Source organism: Bos mutus, chromosome 24 (assembly GCF_027580195.1).
Source record: "Bos mutus isolate GX-2022 chromosome 24, NWIPB_WYAK_1.1, whole genome shotgun sequence".
NCBI lineage: Eukaryota > Metazoa > Chordata > Mammalia > Artiodactyla > Bovidae > Bos > Bos mutus.
This window is the reverse complement of record NC_091640.1, coordinates 18,850,261-18,866,230: the sequence shown is the minus strand read 5'-3', so window position 1 is coordinate 18,866,230 and position 15,970 is coordinate 18,850,261.

Here is a 15,970-nt window from a genome sequence, read left to right as displayed (position 1 = left end):
GAGTGAAAAGGATGGCATCTTGAAACTTCCTTTTAGTGGGAGAGGCAAATTATAAACAAATAAATTAATCTGGATGTGGATCCCTTAGGAAGATAATAAAATAAGGTACTATGACTGAGAATGACTCGCTTATCCCTTTATCAAATGACATTTAACCTGAGACCTGGATGATATGAAGGAGCCAGCTACAAATATCTGGAGGAAGAGAAGTCTAAGCTGAATGAACAGCAGCAGCAAAGGCCTTAGAGTGATGAACAGTTAGCTTATACAAACAAAGGGCCTTTAGCTGAAACATGGTGGTTTCAGAGCCTATCATTACGTCTAAAAGATAAGCAGAGGAAAGAATCCAGTGAGATACGATGAAGAGTTTTAGTTTATTTTAAATGCAATGAAAAACCACTGAAGGGTCTGAGAAGGGTAGTAACATAAATCTAAGCTATATTTTAAAAGATATAGAGAATGAATGATGTTGATAATGATGACTTAGGCTAGGTGATAGCTATAGAGAAAAGTTACATGTTCTCTCACTATTAGAAAGTTATAGTTGATACAGCTTGCTGATGGCTGGGATGTGGAAAATAAAGCAAATAGATAAATCAGGGGTGAAGCCTAGGTTTCTGATATGAATTACAGGTGGACAGTGGTACCCTTCACTCCCACTGCCCCATCACCATCTTTCACTTAGATCTTGGCCAAACTACATGCCCCTAAAATCTGTCATCCACATCACTGATTCACAGATAAAACTATATGCTTTTACTATTTCATTTCTCATAACCTTTCAGTGACTCTCCATTACTCAGGAGAGACGACAGGCTCCTTTACACAATGTGCAATGTTGTGGTAGGCAGATTTCTAAGAGGGGCCCTAAACTGCTAAGTTTTGGCCTGCATAATCTCCTTCCCTTGACCTATCAATATTACAGATGTCACTCTTATGATTAAGTTATACTACATGCCGGTAGGAAATTGCCTGAGGGTGGGCCTGAATTAATCAGGTGAAAGTTTTTTTTTTTTTTTTAAAGGGGTGCTGGCTCTTCTGCTGGCTTTGAAGAAGAAAGCCATCATGAGCTTTACTGCTGGCAGGAAGGTGAATTTTGCCTATCAAACACATGTTCTAGAAAGAGGATTCCAATGCTCAGCTGGGACTCTCAAATCAGCCCCTTGATTGCAGACTTAGGAGACCTTGAGTAGAGGTACCGACTAAGCCATGCCCAGATTCCTGTAACATGGAAGCTATGAGCACATACAAATGGAATGCAAAGAATTAGGAAACTAAAGCAAAGCCCTTTTATATCTGACCTCTGTTGACTTCCAGACTTCAGTTATCTTAACTAGCTTCAACATTTATATTTCAGTAGTACCAAGTGATTTATAGATCCTGACCTTTACCTAGACTTTTTATTCCCATACTCTAATTTTCTCCGTCTTCCTATCATCTAACATCTACCTAGAAATACTCACTTGTTTAGGCTCAGTTCACTGTTCATCATTATCCACTAGTGCATTTTTATTCTTTATTCAATTTATTTTTTTTTAGTAAAAATTTATTTATTTTAATTGGAGGCTAATTACTTTACAATATTGTGTTGGTTTTGCCATACATTGACATGAATCTACATGGGTGTACATGAGTTCCCCATCCTGAACCCCGCTCCCACCTTATAAAATGAATGTTTATTAAGTTATTAATAAACTATTAATAAAAATATTAAGTTTATTTGTCTACAAAGAGCAAACGGAGTCTTTGTTGTTATTGTTTTAGCTTGTAATTTTTAAATTAATTTATTTATTTTATTTTACAATATTGTATTGGTTTTGCCATACCATACATTGACTAGAATCCACCATGAGTGTACATGTGTTCCCCATTCTAAAACCCCTTCCCACCTCCCTCCCCATCCCATCGCTCTGGGTCGTCCCAGTGCACCAGCCCTGAGCACCCTGTATCATGCATCAAACCTGGACTGGCGATCCATTTCACATATGATAATATACATGTTTCAATGCCATTCTTCCATATCATCCTGCCCTCGCTGTCTCCCACAGCATCCAAAAGACTGTTCTGTACATCTGTAGCTCTTTTGCTGTCTCGCATACAGGGTTATCATTACCTTCTTTCTAAATTTCATATATATGTGTTAGTATACTGTGTTGGTGTTTTTCTTTCTGGCTTACTTCACTCTGTATAATCGGCTCCAGTTTCATCCACCTCATTAGAACTGATTCAAATGTATTCTTTTTAATGGCTGAGTAATACTCCATTGTGTATATGTACCACAGCTTTCTTATCCATTCATCTGCTGATGGACATCTAGGTTGCTTCCATGTCCTGGCTATTGTAAACAGTGCTGCGATGAACACTGGGGTACATGTGTCTCTTTCAGTTCGGGTTTCCTCGGTGTGTATGCCCAACAGTGGGATTGCTGGGTTGTATGGCAGTTCTATTTCCATTTTTTTAAGGAATCTCCACACTGTTCTCCACTAGTTCATTTTTAAAATACATGTTTATTGGTATTTACTTTATACTCGTCAGAGAATGTAGAGTGATAGAGATCTTTGAACAAATAAACAATTAAATGAATATATAAGTTCCCAATGGGATAAAAAAAGATCTATGACAGAAAGAAAGATCAGATGAAAGAATAACAATTGCTTCTTTTGGTCCATCTTGACCCATCCCACTGTTTTGCATCTGCTCTCCACAGATTGTAAATACACTGATGATAGGAATGGTATGTTTCTCCTCTCTGTATCTCTAGTACCTAGAGCATAGTACCTAGGACCAAAAGAAGCATTTTGCATATGCCTAATGATTTTGTTGAATAAATGAACATAGGATTTGTCAGTACCTTTTGGTCCCTATGAATACCAAAGCAAGACATAACAAAACCAAAGAAAAACAAAAACCAGATCCACTTTGTCCCTAAATCAAAAAGGGCATAGACTAGGGATTTAATATTCAATAGAGCAGGATCTTAATTAGTTAGCTGTTCCTAGTATATTTCATAGCACCTCTGAACACTTGTTTTAACATGACCCAGCTGCATCCCTGATCTCCAAAATGAGCCATCAACTTGTTGACTTGACTTCTAATCATAATCCCTGGTGCCCCTCTAGCTTCCTTTTATTTTATTTCAGTCCTCAAGGGTTTCAGTTCGGTTCAGTTCCTCAGTCATCTCCGACTCTTTGCTACTGCATGGATTTTGCAGCAAACCAGGCTTCCCTGTTCACCACCAACTCCTGGAGTTTACTCAAACTCATGTCCATTGAGTCAGTGATACCACCCAACCATCTCATCCTCTGTCATCTCCTCTCCTCCCTCCTTCAATCTTTCCCAGCATCAGAGTCTTTTCTAGTGAGTCAATTCTTCTCATCAGGTGGCCAGGGTATTGGGGTTTCAGCTTCAGCATCAATCCTTCCAATGAATATTCAGGACTGATTTCCTTTGGATAGACTTGTTGGATCTCCTTGCAGTCCAAGGGACTCTCAAGAATCTTCTCCAACACCATTGTTCAAAAGCATCAATTCTTCGGCACTTAGCTTTCTTTATAGTCCAACTCTCACATCCATATATGATTAATGGAAAAACCATAGCTTTGACTAGATGGACCTTTGTTGGCAAGGTAATGTCTCTGCTTTTTAATATGCTATCTAGGTTGGTCATAGCTTTTCTTCCAAGGAGAAAACATCTTTTAATTTCATGGCTTCGGTCACCATCTACAGTGATTTTGGAGCCCAAGAAAATAAAGTCTGTCACTGTTTCCATTGTTTCCCCATCTATTTGCCATGAAGTGATGGGACCAGCTGCTATGATCTTAGTTTTCTGAATGTTGAGTTTTAAGCAAGCTTTTTCACTCTCCTCTCTCAACTTTATCAAGAGGCTCCTTAATTCCTCTTTGCTTTCTGCCATAAGGGTGGTGTCATCTGTGTATCTGAGGTTATTGACATTTCTTCTGGCAATCTTTATTCCAGCTTGTGCTTCATCCAGCCCGGCATTTAGCATGATGTTATCTGCATATAAGTTAAGTAAGCAGAGGAACAATATATAGCCTTGACGTATTCCTTTCCCGATTTGGAACCAGTCTGTTGTTCCACGTCCACTTCTAACTGTTGCTTCTTGACCTGCATACAGATTTCTCAGGAGGCACGTCAGGTGGTATGGTATTCCTGTCTCTTGAAGAATTTTCCACAGTTTATTGTGATCTACACAGTCAAAGGCTTTGGAGTAATCAATAAAGCAAAAGTAGATATCTTTCTGGAACTCTCTTGCTTTTTCTGTGATTCAATGGATGTTGGCAATTTGATCTCTGGTTCCTTTCAAAATCCCACTTGAACATCTGGAAGTTCTTGGTTCACATACTGTGAAGTCTGGCTTGGAAAATTTTGAGCATTACTTTGCTAGTGTATAAGATGAATGCAATTTTGCGGTGGTTTGAACATTCTTTGGCATTGCCTTTCTTTGGGATTGAAATGAAAACTGACCTTTTCCAATCCTGTGGCCACTGCTGAGTTTCCCAAATTTTCTGGCATGTTGAGTGTAGCACTTTCACAGCATCATCTTTTAGGATTTGAAATAGCTCAACTGGACTTCTATCATCTCCACTAGCTTTGTTCATTGTGATGTTTCCTAAGGCCCACTTGACTTCACATGCCAGGATGTCTGGCTCTAGGTGAGTGATCACACCATCGTGGTTATCTGGGTTATGAAGGTGTCTTTTACATAGTTCTTCTGTGTATTCTTGCCATCTCTTCTTAATATTTTGCTTCGTTAGGTCCATGCCATTTTTTAAGGGTTTACTTTTTGCCTTTTTATACTGTTCAGGGGGTTCTCAAGTCAGGAATGCTAAAGTGGTTCACCATTCTCTTCTCTAGTGGACCACGTTTTGTCAGAACTCTCCACCATGTCCTGGATGGCCCTACACAGCATGGCTCATAGTTTCATTGAGTTGCACAAGACTGTGTTCCGCATGATCAGTTTGATTAGTTTTTTTTTGTGATTGTGGTTTTCATTCTGTCTGCCCTCTAATGGATGAGGATAAGAGGCTTGTAGAAGCTTCCTAATGGGACGGACTGGCTGTGGGGGAAACTGGGTCTTACTCTGGTGAGCAAGGCCATGCTCAGTAAATCTATAATGGAATTTTCTGCTGATGGGTGGGGCTGTGTTCCCTAGTTTGGCATCAGGCCAAACTGTGGTAATGGTAATTGCAATAATGGTTATCTCCTTCAGAAGGATTTATTCCAGCACACGGTGCCTCCCAGAACTGTTGTAGTCAGTGCACCAGACCCCACGGCAGGCGACAGTTGACCCATGCCTCCACTGGGGATCCTGGACACACACAAGCAAGTCTGAGTCAATCTCTTCTGGGGTTGCAGCTCCTGTCTCCTGGTTCCTGGTGTGCACACTTTTTAAAAATGTTCTCTTTTAAATTCTTTGTGCCCTCCAAGAGTCTCTGCTTCCCCAGTCCTGTGGAAATTCTGTCGTGAAATCCTACTGGTCCTCAAAGTAAAATTCCCTGGGGGTTCTCAGTCCCTTTGCTGGATCCCCAGGTTGAGAAATCTGTTGTGGGCCTTAGAATTTTTGCAACAGTGTGAGAACTTCTTTGCTGTAATTGTTCTCCAGTTTGTGGGTCACCTGCTTGGTGGCTCTGTTGTGGGGCTAACTGCAGCCTCCTCCAAGAAGACTTATACCACAGGCTGAGCCTCCCAGGACTGCTGCAGCAGGACCCCCTGTCCACGTGGCAGGCCACTGCTGACATGTGCCTATGCAAGAGACACTCAAACACTCAAAGGTAGGTTTGGCTCAGTATCTTGTGGAGGTCTGCTGCTTTCCTGGGTCTTGGTTGGCACAAAGCTTTGTTTGTACCCTCCAAGCATCTCTGGAAGCTATGAGATTTGACTTTCAATGTGACTGCACCCCTCCTATCATCTGGAGGTGCCTTCTCCTTTGCCCTTAAATGTGGGGTATCTGTTTTTTGGTGGGATCCAACATTCTCCTGTCAATGGTGTTTAGAAGCTAGTTGCTCTTTTGGTGTTTGGTTCTATATAAAGCTGGGGATGGAAAAGCTCTATACAGTCAGCAAAAACAACACTGGGACCTCACTGTGGCTCAGATCATGAACTCCTTGTTGCAGAACTCAGACTTAAATTGAAGAAAGTAGGGAAAACCACTAGGTCATTCAGGTATGACCTAAATAAATCTTTTACAATTATACAGTGGAAGTGAAAAATATATTTAAGGGATTAGATCTGATAGAGTGCCTGAAGAGCTGTGAATGGTGTTTTCATAACATTGTACAGGAGGTGGTGATCAAAATCATCCCCAAGAAAAATAAATGCAACAAGCCAAAACGGTTTTCTGAGGAGGTCTTACAAATGGTGGAGAAAAGAAGAGAACCAAAAGGCAGAGGAGAAAAGGAAAGACATACTCATCTTAATGCAGAGTTCCAAAGAATAGCAAGGAGAGAAAAGAAAGCCTTCCTAAGTGAGCAATGCAAAGAAATAGATGAAAACAATAGAATGGTTAAGACTAGCGATCTCTTCAAGAAAATTAGAGATACCAAGGGAAAGTTTCATGCAAAAATGAGTTTAATAAAGTACAGAAATGGTATGGACCTAACAGAAGCAGAAGGTGTTAAGAAGAGGTCATAAGTATATGCAGAGGAGCTAAGCAAAAATGATCTTAATGACCCAGATAACCACAATGGTGTGACCACTCACCTAGAGCCAGACATCTTGGAATGCAAAGCCGAGGGGGTCTTAAGAAGCATTCAGTCCAGTTCAGTCGCTCAGTCGTGTCCGACTCTTTGTGACCACATGAACTGCAGCACGCCAGGCCTTCCTGTCCATCACCAACTGCCAGGTTACACTCAAACTCATTCATGTCCATTGAGTCAGTGATGCCATCCAGCCATCTCATCCTCTGTCATCCCCTTCTCCTCCTGCCCCCAACCCCTCCCAGCATCAGAGTCATTTCCAATGAGTCAACTCTTCACATGAGGAGGCAAAAATATTGGAGTTTCAGTTTCAGCATCAGTCCTTCCAATGAACACCCAGGACTGATCTCCTTTAGGATGGACTGGTTGGATTTCCTTACAGTCCAAGGGACTCTCAAGAGTCTTCTCCAATACCACAGTTCAAAGGCATCAATTCTTAGGCGCTCAGCCTTCTTTACAGCCCAACTCTCACATCATGACCACTGGAAAAACCAAAGCCTTGACTAGACGAATCTTTGTTGGCAAAGTAATGTCTCTGCTTTTGAATATGCTATCTAGGTTGGTCATAACTTTTCTTCCAAGATGCAAGTGTCTTTTAATTCATGGCTGCAATCACCATCTGCAGTGATTTTGGAGCCCCCCCCCCCATAAAAATTCTGACACTGTTTCCACTGTTTCCCCATCTATTCCCCATGAAGTGATGGGACCAGATGCCATGATCTTAGTTTTCTGAATGTTGAGCTTTAAGCCAACCCTTTCACTCTCCTCTTTCACTTTCATCAAGAGAGACACTGATGTATAGAACAGTCTTGTGGACTCTGTTGCAGAGGGAGAGGGTGGGAAGATTTGGGAGAATGGCATTGAAACATGTATAATATCATGTATGAAATGAGTTGCCAGTCCAGGTTCGATGCACGATACTGGATGCTGGGGGCTAGTGCACTGGGACGACCCAGAGGGATGGTATGGGGAGGGAGGAAGGAGGAGGGTTCAGGATGGGGAACACATGTGTACCTGTGGCGGATTCATTTTGATATTTGACAAAACTAATACAATTTGTAAAGTTTAAAAATAATATAAAATTTTTTAAAAAAGAGGCTTTTTAGTTCCTCTTCACTTTCTGCCATAAGGGTGGTGTCATCTGCATATCTGAGGTTATTGATATTTCTCCCGGCAATCTTGATTCCAGCTTGTGCCTCTTCCAGCCCAGCGTTTCTCATGATGTACTCTGCACATAGTTAAATAAGCAGGGTGACAATATACAGCCTTGACGTACTCCTTTTCCTATTTGGAACCAGTCTGTTGTTCCATGTCCAGTTCTAATTGTTGCTTCCTGACCTGCATACAGGTTTCTCAAGAAGCAGGTCAGGTGGTCTGGTATCCCCATCTCTTGAAGAATTTTCCACAGTTTATTGTGGTCCACACAGTCAAAGGCTTTGGCATAGTCAATAAAGCAGAAATAGATGTTTTTCTGAAACTCTATTGCTTTTTCAATGATCCAGCAGATGTTGGCAATTTGATCTCTGGTTCCTCTGCCTTTTGTAAAACCAGCTTGAACATCAGGAAGTTCATGGTTCACCTACTGCTGAAGCCTGGCTTGGAGAATTTTGAGCATTACTTTACTAGCATGTGAGATGAGTGCAATTGTGTGGTAGTTTGAGCATTCTTTGGCATTGCCTTTCTTTGGGATTGGAATGAGAACTGACCTTTTCGAGTCCTGTGGCCACTGCTGAGTTTCCAAAATTTGCTGGCATATTGAGTGTAGCACTTTCACAGCATCATTTTTCAGGATTTGAAATAGCTCAACTGGAATTCCATCACCTCCACTGGCTTTGTTCATAGTGATGCTATCTAAGGACCACTTGACTTCACATTCCAGGATGTCTGGCTCTAGGTGAGTGATCACACCATTGTGATTATCTTGGTCATGAAGATCTTTTTTGTACAGTTCTTCTGTGTATTCTTGCCCCCTCTTCTTATTATCTTCTACTTCTTTAGGTTCATACCCTTTTGTCCTTTATTGAGCCCATCTTTGCATGAAATGTTCCCTTGGTATCTCTGATTTTCTTGAAGAGATCTCTAGTTTTTCCCATTCTGTTGTTTTCCTATATTTCTTTGCATTGATCGCTGAAGAAGGCTTTCTTATGTCTCCTTGCTCTTCTTTGGAACTCTGCATTCAGATGCTTATATCTTTCCTTTCACCTTGGCTTTTCGGTTCTCTTCTTTTCACAGTTATTTGTAAGGCCTCCCCAGACAGCCATTTTGATTTTTTTTGTATTTCTTTTCCATGGGGATGGTCTTGATTCCTGTATCCTGTACAATGTCACGAACCTCATTCCATAGTTCATCAGGCACTCTATCTATCAGATCTAGGCCCTTAAATCTATTTCTCACTTCCACTGTATAATCATAAGGGATTTGATATAGGTCATACCTGAATGATCTAGTGGTTTCTCCTACTTTCTTCAATTTAAGTCTGAATTTGGCAATAAGGAGTTCATGACCTGAGCCACAGTCAGCTCCTGGTCTTGTATTTGCTGACTGTATAGAGCTTCTCCATCTTTGGCTGCAAAGAATATAATCAATCTGATTTCAGTGTGGACCATCTGGTGATGTCCATGTATAGAGTCTTCTCTTGTGTTGTTGGAAGAGGGTGTTTGCTATGACCAGTGGGTTCTGTTGGCAAAATTCTATTAGCCTTTGCTCTACTTCATTCTGTATTCCAAAGCCAAATTTACCTGTTACCCCAGGTGTTTCTTGACTTCCTGCTTTTAAATTCCAGTCCCCTACAATGAAAAGGACATCTTCTTTGGGTGTTAGTTCCAAAAGGTCTTGTAGGTCTTCATAGAACTGTTCAACTTCAGCTTCTTCAGCATTACTGGTTGAGGCATCATCTTGGAGTACTGTGATATTGAATGGTTTGCCTTGGAAATGAACAGAGATCATTCTGTCATTTTTGAGATTGCATCCAAGTACTGCATTTTGGACCCCTTTGTTCACCATGATGGTACTCCATTTCTTCTAAGGGATTCTTGCCCACTGTAGTAGATATAATGGTCATCTGAGTTAAATTAACCCATTCCAGTCCATTTTATTTCTCTGATTCCTAGAATGTTGACGTTTACTCTTGCCATCTCCTGTTTGACCACTTCCAATTTGTCTTGATTCATGGACCTGACATTCCAGGTTCCTACGCAATATTGCTCTTACAGCATCGGGCTTTGCTTCTATCACCAGGCACATCCACAACTGGGTATTGTTTTTGCTTTGGCTCCATCCCTTCATTCTGTTTGGAGTTATTTCTCCACTGATCTCTAGTAACATATTGGGTACCTACTGACCTGGGGAGTTCCTCTTTCAGTATCCTATCATTTTGCCTTTTCATACTGTTCATGGGGTTCTCAAGGCAAGAATACTGAAGTGGTTTGCCATTCCCTAGTCCAGTGGACCACATTCTGTTGGATGTCTCCACCATGACCTGTCCATCTTGGGTGGCCCCACACAGCATGGCTTAGTTTCATTGAGTTAGACAAGGCTGTGATCCATGTGATCAGATTGGCTAGTTTTCTGTGATTTATGGTTTCAGCATGTCTGCACTCTGATGCCCTCTTGCAGCACCTACCATCTTACTTGGGTTTCTCTTACCTTGCACATGGGGTATCTCTTCAAAGCTGGTCCAGCAAAGCGCAGCCATTGCTCCTTACCTTGAAGGGGTGGCTGTGAGGAGATACCCTTCATCCTTAGGAAGCATAACTACAAACAAAACTAGTGGAGGTGATGGAATTCCACCTGAGCGGTTTCAAATCCTAAAAGATGATTATGTTAAAGTGGTGCACTCAATATGCCAACAAATTTGGACAATGCAGCTGTGGCCACAGGACAGCAAAGGTCAGTTTTCATCTCAAACCCCCAAAAAGGCGATGCCAAAGAAAGTTCAAACTACTGCACAATTACACTAGTTTAACATGCTAGCAAAGTAATGCTCAACATCCTCCAAGCTAGACTTCAATGCTGTCTCAACTGAGAAGTTCCAGATGTACAAGCTGGATTTGGAAAAGGAAGAGGAATGAGAGATCAAATTGCCAACATCCATTGGATCATAGAAAAAGCAAGAAAATTCCAGAAGAAACACCTACTTATGCTTCATTTACTATGCTAAGCCTTTGACTGTGTGGATCACAACAAACTGTGGAAAATACTTCAAGAGATGAGAATACTAGACCATCTGACCTCTCTCTCAAGAAGCCTTTATGCATGTCAAGAAGCAACAGTTAGAATTGGACATGGAACAATGGATTGGTTCAAAATTGGGAAAGGAGTGTGTCAAGGCTGTATATTGTCACCCTTATATGCAGAGTACATCATGCAAAATGTTGGGCTGGATGAAGCCCAAGTTGGACTCAAGGTTGCCAGGAGAAATATCAATAACCTCAGATATGCAGATGACATCATCTCTATGGCTGAAAGCAAAGAAAAACTAAAGAGCCTGGCGATGAAAGTGAAAGAGGAGAGTTAAAAGCTGGCTTAAACCTCAACTTTCAAAGAGTGACTATCATGGCATCTAGTCCCATCACTTCATGGCAAATAGATGCTGAGAAAACAATGGAAACAGTGACAGACTTATTTTCTTGGTCTCCAAAATCACTGCAGATGGTGACTGCAGCCATGAAATTATAAAAGGCTTGCTCCTTGGAAAAAAAGCTATGGCAAACCTGTGAAATGAAGACATACAGATGGCTAACAAACACATGAAAAGATGCTCAACATCACTCATTATCAGAGAAATGCAAATCAAAACCACTATGAGGTACCATTTCACACCAGTCAGAATGGCTGCAATCCAAAAGTCTACAAATAATAAATGCTGGAGAGGGTGTGGAGAAAAGGGAACCCTCTTACACTGTTGGTGGGAATGCAAACTAGTACAACCACTATGGAGAACAGTGTGGAGATTCCTTAAAAAACTGGAAATAGAACTGCCTTATGATCCAGCAATCCCACTGCTGGGCATACACACTGAGGAAACCAGAAGGGAAAGAGACACGTGTACCCCAATGTTCATCAGCACTGTTTATAATAGCCAGGACATGGAAGCAACCTAGATGTCCATCAGCAGATGAATGGCTAAGAAAGCTGTGACATATACACAATGGAGTATTACTCAGCCATTAAAAAGAATACATTTGAATCAGTTCTAATGAGGTGGATGAAACTGGAGCCTTTATACAGAGTGAAGTAAGAGAAGGAAAAAACATAAATACAGTATACTAACGCATATATATGGAATTTAGAAAGATGGTAACTAACCCTGTATACGAGAGATAGCAAAAGAGACACTGACGTATAGAACAGTCTTATGGACTTTGTGGGAGAGGGAGAGGGTGGGAAGATTTGGGAGAATGGCATTGAAACATGTAAAATATCATGTATGAAACGAGATGCCAGTCCAGGTTCAATGCATGATGCTGGATGCTTGGGGCTAGTGCACTGGGACGACCCAGAGGGATGGTATGGGGAGGGAGGAGGGTTCAGGATGGGGAACACATGTATACCTGTGGTGGATTCATTTTGATATTTGGCAAAACTAATACAATTATGTAAAGTTTAAAAATAAAATAAAATTAATTAAAAAACGAAAAAAAAAAAAAAAGAAAATAACTCAGTTGTGTCTGCCTCTTTGTGACCCCATGGACTATACAGTTCATGGAATTCTCCAGGCCAGAACACTACAGTGGGTAGCCTTTCCCTTCTCCAAGGGATCTTCCCAACCCAGGGATCGAACCCAGATCTACCATATTGCAGGTGGATTCTTTAACAGTTGACCTACAAGAGAAGCCCAAGAATTCTGGAGTGAATAGCCTATCCCTTCCCCAGTGGATCTTCCTGACCCATGAATTGAACTGGGGTCTCCTGCATTTCAAGCAGATTCTTTACCAACTGAGCTATTAGGGTAGCTCAATGACCAACCTAGGTAACATAGTAAAAAGCAGAGACATTACTTTGCCAACAAATGTCCGTATATTCAAAACTATCTTTTTTCCAGTAGTCATTTTTGAATGTGAGTGTTGTACCATACAGAAGGCTGAGCACTGAAGAATTCATTACTTTGAACTGTGAACTGTGTTCTTGGAGAAGACTCTTGAGAGTCTCTTGGACTTCAGGAGATCAAATCAGTTAATTCTAAAGGATATCAACCCTGAATATCATTTGAAGGACTGATGCTGAAGTTGAAGCTCCAATACTTTGGCCACCTGAAGAGGAGAGCTGATTCATTAGAAAAGACTTTGGTTCTAGGAAAGATTGAAAGCAGGTGGAGAAGGGGGCAACAGATGGTTGGATGGCATCACTGACTCAATGGACATGAGTTTGAGCCAGCTCTTGGAGATAGTGTAGGACAGGGAAGCCTGGCTTGCTGCAGTCCATGGGGTTTCAGAGTCGAGCACAACTTAGTGACTGAGCAACAACAAGGATTTATATGTTATCTAGCCCCATTTCTGCTTGCAATTTCTCTTGCATAGATTCCTATTAAACAGATACATGTTAATTTTGAGCATTCTTTTTAGGTTGAGGTACTTTACTTCTTACCTTTTCAGGTTCCCAATTCTGCCAGGTACCCAATTATCGAGTCGTTTTGCAGCTGTGGGCCACTCATATCTTTCAATCAGGAACAAGGGATGGACTGTGAATTGGAAGATAGTAATTTAAAAGTAGACCTCATGTGGGATCCTTCTAGGAAATGGTAGTGGTAGGATATATCCAGTTTCCAGGGGCAGTGGTGGCTAAAGCTGTGGCTCTCCATGGTGCATGCACCTGGCAGAGGTTCCCAGTTGTCTTCATGTGGCTAGTTCTATGGTGTGGCTTTGGACACGCTCTTGGACTGCCTAGCCTGAAGATTCAGAGCTAGTCAATATTCTTTACTATATGTGTTAAACTATAGAAGCTAGCTTTTATTTATTAGAACTAACAACCTTGCCTATTGTACCTCTAATTACCACCCTCTCTGCAACAACTTGGCATTCACTTAAAGGAATAGACATTCCCAATAATGGGCTTTGTCTCTCCTACCATCATTATCCACCTGGCCATTAGCCTTATTCTTGCCATCCACACACATACATACAGAGGGTAGAAGCCTGAGTGTGGGTGAAGGTCCAAAGAATACTGATGTTTAGCAAGTCACCTTTGATTTGAAGTGTTCCTGATCTTGTCCATAGCTCAGTGGGTCTCTCTGAGCCCCTGACTTGATTAGTCTCAACAGCTTTTCTCCATAACTGAGATCCTCTCCCAAGATGCTCAACAGTGAAAGCTCACTGGTCAAACAGTTATTATTCTATAAATCTCTAAAGGAGAGCGCTAAGAGGACAGATTTGGGCAAAGCTTTCACTTGGGGAGTAGTGGAAGACTTGCTTATTCCCACACATCTCCCCAGAAAGAAAACTCACTGTGGTATCCTCATTACCAGCTGCTATACAAATCTGCTACCAAGGAAATTACATCACTTTTGCTACTTAAAGCTAGAGCTTAATCAAAAATGGAAACAGAAAGGAAGTTCTAAAACAAATAGCCCAATATTTTTCTTGTGCTACACTCTGAGCAGGACATTATGTTAGTAGGTCATCTTACTCAAGTGATTATGCACACAGTACATGGAAGGCAAAAAAGCAGGGTGGGATCAGGGTTGGGTAGGATCCATCAAGGCAGCAGCTCACCATTTTCAAAGGAGAGATAAGCCCCTTATTAGCAGGGACAATGGACTGTCCACCATCAGATATGGAGCTTCAGCAGAGGGAATCCAAATCTGCTCTGAGCATCCACATAAATGTTTGGATACAGTTTCCCAGACAGCCACCTGCTATTTTAAGCAAACTTCTCAATATTTCCGTATATTTTTTTTATCACCTTTCTTTGAATTTTGCTCAATAAAATGCTAATTCAAAGTTTCGAGTGTACTGATGAACCATGATTTAGTTATGAAATCAGTTTCTCTCACCTGGTCTCCCACCAAGGCACGTTCATGACCAAGGGAAATGGTAGAGTTTGAGAAGGGCTCAGGCGTGGAGTGGGTCTGACCCAGTATTTGTTCTGCTGTCTCCTGTTTCTGTGTCTTTGGGCGAGCCTGAAGATATTTATTGTAAAATAGGGAACTGAACAGCACACATTCCACAAGTAATGTGGGAATGTACCTGGCATATCCACAGTTGTCATGGACTGTCAATCATATTTCGCAGAATCTGTTGTTGCGGAGTCTATGGCCAGCCCTATTCCAAAGCACAGAGTCCTAGAAACCAACTGTGGAAGGAAGAGAAATCATTCGGGATATATTAGCTGAAAGGCTTCCTTCTTCACCTCTCTCTTCGGCTATGGCAGACAAAATGCTGTCAGCATCTGGGTGCCCACATAAACAGCTGTCTACATGAAACAAGGCAGGAGGCCCATATCAAGTAATGAAGATGGAATGCGTTAATTACATCATGGTAAGTAACTACCATATAAAATATGACCATTATATGATTGTTATTACTTTTACTACCTTATTCATGCTGACATAAATAAAACAGCCCACTAGTCATCAGTATCATACTGTTTTTATAGAGGAGGAAAATGGAGTTCAAAGCGTTTAATGGCCTAATGGCCAAACCTCTGAAATACCAAAATAATGATTGGCAATGCCTGGTAAGAGGCTAACAAGTTTGCCAATAAGATAGCTTAATGACTGAAAGTGAAAAGTGAAAGTGAAAGTCACTCAGTTGTGTCTGACTCTTTGCGACCCCATGGACTCTCCATGGGATTCTCCAGGCCAAAATACTGAAGTGGGTAGCCTTTTCCTTCTCCAGGGGATCTTCCCAACCCAGGGATCAAACCCAGGTCTCACACATTGCGGGCAGATTCTTTACCAGCTGAGCTATCAGGAAAGCCCAGCTTAATTTTATTAATAGTTATGACTTCTCATTTCTTATGCTAGTGTATAAGTACTGTAACTGAGCATAACAGATTATAACATATGGGGAGATGAATAGAAGGGCACCTGATAGGTTACCTTGGCCTAGACTCTCAAATGTGGTGTTTCCAGTCCTACCATCTGAGCTTTGCTTCTTTGCTACTTGATGATAGCTTTTTAGATCTATACCAGCTTCATACATAACAAACATTTGATATGTTAACTCATCATTTAAGAGGTGTTGTGGCAACTAATATCTCATAAGAATTGGCCAAAGTTTTTGCTGAATAATGAAATTAGGAAAACAAAACCTAAAG